We start from the raw sequence: 4,265 nt of genomic DNA, 5'->3' as shown, positions 1-4,265 counted from the left end.
CCATGGAAGACTGAGAGTGTGTTGGATCCCTGGGACTAGAGTTATGGACAGTTGTTAGCCATATGTGGGTGCTGGGATTCAAACCAGGTCCTCTGCAAGAACAGCCAGTGCTCTCAACCACCGAGCCATCTGTCCGGCCCCAGGTTTTAAATGTTTTAAAGTTCACAATAAATAGAAGTACCAACGAGTACTCACTGTTAAACACTTGTCATTAGCTCTTTTATAACTTGAGCAGCGTGATAATCTAGATGCCATTATTATTCCCACTTAAACATGAGAAGATAGCCCCACAGCTGAGCTTGATGCTCTTACCGGCATTGCAGGTAACGTTATTAATAGGGATTTAGGTACAAATTTGAATCTATTCATGCCTGGCATCCTAAAGTGTACTCTGATCTTCTGCTGTTTCATTATGCTTTCTGACAGAGAAAAACAGGCTGGAAAAAAAATTCATTGTATAGGTTTAGTCTACTATGTGTCTGTACATTAATAGATAACAACATTGTTACTTATCTATTGTGCTGTTGATACTGTGATGTTTTTGCGAAACAAACAAGAGTTTTAAAATGAGGCTGACCTGGGCATGATGCTATCTTCTCATCCTTAGATGTATGGTATAGATTATGATACTTATCCTCTTTAATACCCAATTATCTTTAAAACAGATGGGAGCATATACCTTGAAAGCTTTTCTGTGGATCAAAATAAGGCATGTTACAATATAGCTAACCCAAAATAGTACAGAGTAATTTCTCCTGCTGTTTATATTTCTCAGCTGTGCATAAGTTGTTTTTTTTTTCTTTTTCAAAATGATGCAGAGGTTGGGTTTAAACAACTGAGTCCTATGCCCTTTACAGGCACCTAAATTTATGAACTGAAGTGACCATGTAACTTAATTTCTCTCTTCCCTCACTTCCCATCCTTCCTTTTCCCTTTCCTCTCCTCTTCTCTCTCTTTATCTCTCTGCTCTTTTCTTCTCCCCCCCCCATCAATCATTGCCGTCTCTATCTCATTCTTGTAAATTTTTAAAAGGTAAAGTAAGCAGATGCATAAAATACTTAGGCACATAAAACTCATTAAATACATTAAACTATATTGTCAAATCTTATGAAGGTTATGCATGAGTCAGCCTTTTTTTCCCAGTGCACCACAATTAAACCAGAACAGGAGACTGAAAGGCAAGGCAGTAGAGCACAGCCTTTTTCAGGTTCCTGAACTCTAGGAAGAGCTGGTAGAACACCCACTAAGCAGATCATCACATAGATTTATTCTGTAAAAATATCAGTAACTATATTGTATATAAATGTATGTAATACCTTAATTAAAGGAAAATGTGTGTCAGGCTGATGGAATAATCAAACTTAACCCAATTGACTATGAGAGAGGTTGACAAGGGCCTGAGAAATAGGAAGGTTCAAATAATGTTAGCAAAGGTATAAAATTAACCTACCAATGTTGCCATGTTGTTTAATGTATTTTGAAACAAAACATAAGCCTACAATTTAATAGTATAGAAGTAGCAATTCCTATTCCTTAATATATGACAACAAAATGTAGGAATATATTTAATCATCAGATCAAAACCCTTGGAAAAATACCTTAGAGTGTTGGAAATTTAGATCATTCTTACCTTGGAAATAGCTAAATGAGACATATCCCTATGGGGGAAGTTATTGAGATGTATCTTTATGGGTTTTATTTTTTTTCTTGCTACATGTCTGTTACCTTTCAACAAGACAACCCGACAAATAGAATATAGTGATTAAATTTGTAGCCTTATCTAAAATTGCAGAAATAAAATTAAAATCTTATTGATAAACTAAAGCCTATTTATTTAAAGTTGCTGAGTAGGAGTAAGGGGATGTTTGTTTTTGTCAGCTAGTATATTCCACAAATGAAACTATGTAGCCCAATACACATTTAGATCTGAATTTGATAAGGTTGAAGTTGCAGAGACTAGGTCCAGGCAACTATTTTGTTTGTGTGGAACTAGCTGGCTTTTACAGGAATGACCTCATGGGTGAGGTGTTATTGGTACTGTACACTAAACCCAAAGGAGTAGAATGTGTGGTCACTGCCAGCGGTGGCCACTCCTCTGTTCTCATGGGTGCCAATCCTTTGTTCTCATGGGCGTCAAGGCTGCTCCTCCGCTCGTCCTGGGCTGAGGCCGCTCTTCTGCTCACCCAGTGCTGCCTCCTGTCATCGCCACTTCTGCCCAGTCCCTCACCCCAGGGCTGGTGAGGAGACTGTGTCAGCGGAGCCACATTCAGACACAGGAGACCAGGTTCAGTGACACAGGTCTGCTTTATTACAGGAAGGCACAAGCTTATATAGGGGTAGTGGTCCAATCACAGCACAGCAAGTAGGATACCTCATTAGCATAACAGGTTTAGCGTGCTATCATAATACAGCAAGTAGGATACCTTATTAGCATAACAGACTTAGCATCCTAGTAGCATAACAGACTTAACATCCTATCACAGAATAGCGGGTAAGATGCCTCATTAGCATACTGGGTTTCAGATTACAGAGCCTGGATTCCTGGAAAATACTTGACCCTGACTGTTGCAATATCTAAGTGTTGCAATTTTGGATTCCAAGGGTGGTGATTAGGGAGTGGCCAGCTCTAGGCATCAGTCTCATGATCTGCCAATGGAAGCAAACGTCACAAGGTGTTCCTTGTGGCTTCAGCGGTCCAGCTGTTGCCTCTGGCCTGCTGTATGGGTGTCAATAAGACTTTCACCCTAGGCTCAAGCCTGTCTCCCACAGGAATGGACTGGAGAATGATTATCAGTGAGTGAAAATCTTTCAGGTCATAGATGTGTCTAGCATTTGAAATACTACATATAAGGCTAGACACATGTCACTTTAAATCTTATACATCATACTGTCTGCAAAAATTAATACTGTAATATTGTCAAATGAGCACTTTGATCAAACTCAAGAATTTTGAATTATCTGGCATGCATAGTTAAATAATATAATAGCTGTATTGTTCTCCTTTGTTAAAACCAGGTATTTAACTATCTCCTTTATTTTAAAATATTTTTATTAAATTTTAATGTTTCACACAATGTATTTTTGCTATCATATTCCTCCCTCTCCCAACTCCTCCCAGATCCACCCACACCTCAGTAACCACACAATTCCATGATTTTTTTTCTCCCAATCAACTCCAATTTATGTTGCCTAAACACTTTTGAGTGTGGAACAGTGATAGATTGTGGTTAGCCTATCAGGGGCCATGTCCTTAAAGGAGATAGATTCTGTTTTTCCCAGAAGCTACCAAATACCAAATACATCAGCCAGGAGTAGGACTTCATGTCCACTTCCTCTCCACCTCCATGATGGGTTTTTGTCTGACTTGAGCAGTTTTGTGCATTCTGACCCAATGTTGTATGTTCATAGTTACAACTGCCCTGCTGACTGTAAAATAGTTTCCTTCTAGTCATCCATCACCTCCGGCTCTTATAATCTTTCTACTCCCTCTTCTGAGATGATCCCAGAGCCCTAGGAAGAGAGGGCTGTAATATAGATGCCCCATTTAGATCTGTACAATCCAGTCTTATTCTTTGCATGTTGACCTGTTGTTAGTCTTTGTGATAATTGCCATCTACTGCAAGATGAAGCTTCTCTGATAAGAGTTAAGAGATGCATAAATTTATGGTTATAACACTAAGTCATTAGGAATCATTTTAAAGCTTTGTCTAAGTAGAATATCAGTAGCAAGTTCTCCCCTATGGCCAATGACCTATATAGCCACAGGACTTTCTCCTTCAAAACAGGGTTAGATATGGGTTTCATCTCTTGAAATGGGCCTTAAATCAAAAGAAAGTGATTGTTTATTACCATAGCATTCATACCACTATTGCACTAGTGGGCATATCTTGCCAGGCCTATCATTACTGTAGCTAGCAAGGTTACAGCTTGGTAAAATTGATGATTACTTTTCTCCTGTGGTAGCATACATAACACCTTCTAGCACTATGAAAGCTAGCCCATAGGGATGAAGTTTCCAGGCCAGGACTTGCTTGATTTTTCCATGTTTTATGACTATATATTAAGTGTTGTCTTCAGCAACAGAGTCTTACTGTCAAGTTCTGGCAAATAGCCAAGAGTAATGGCAATAGCCTGTAATGTTTGGGGGTCTATGGGACCCTACTGGCCAACTACTTGAAGAAAGTTAACCCTTCCCAGGTATGGGTTATTTTATTTGCTAGGATGAGATGTCTAGGTGGGGTAATATACAGGTAACTACTATACAA

General features: G+C 39.0%; 1 pseudogene; it reads left to right on the top strand.

Annotated features, from left to right (window-relative positions):
- The first annotated feature begins 248 nt into the window (after window positions 1–248).
- The window catches only part of LOC103727096, a 5,516-nt pseudogene continuing 1,499 nt past the window's right edge, over window positions 249–4,265 (top strand).

This window comes from Nannospalax galili, unplaced genomic scaffold (genome assembly GCF_000622305.1).
Source record: "Nannospalax galili isolate Female #2095 unplaced genomic scaffold, S.galili_v1.0 scaffold449, whole genome shotgun sequence".
Classification (NCBI taxonomy): Eukaryota; Metazoa; Chordata; class Mammalia; order Rodentia; family Spalacidae; genus Nannospalax; species Nannospalax galili.
The sequence above is the reverse complement of the archived record's forward strand: the minus strand, read 5'-3'. Positions and strand labels throughout refer to the sequence as shown.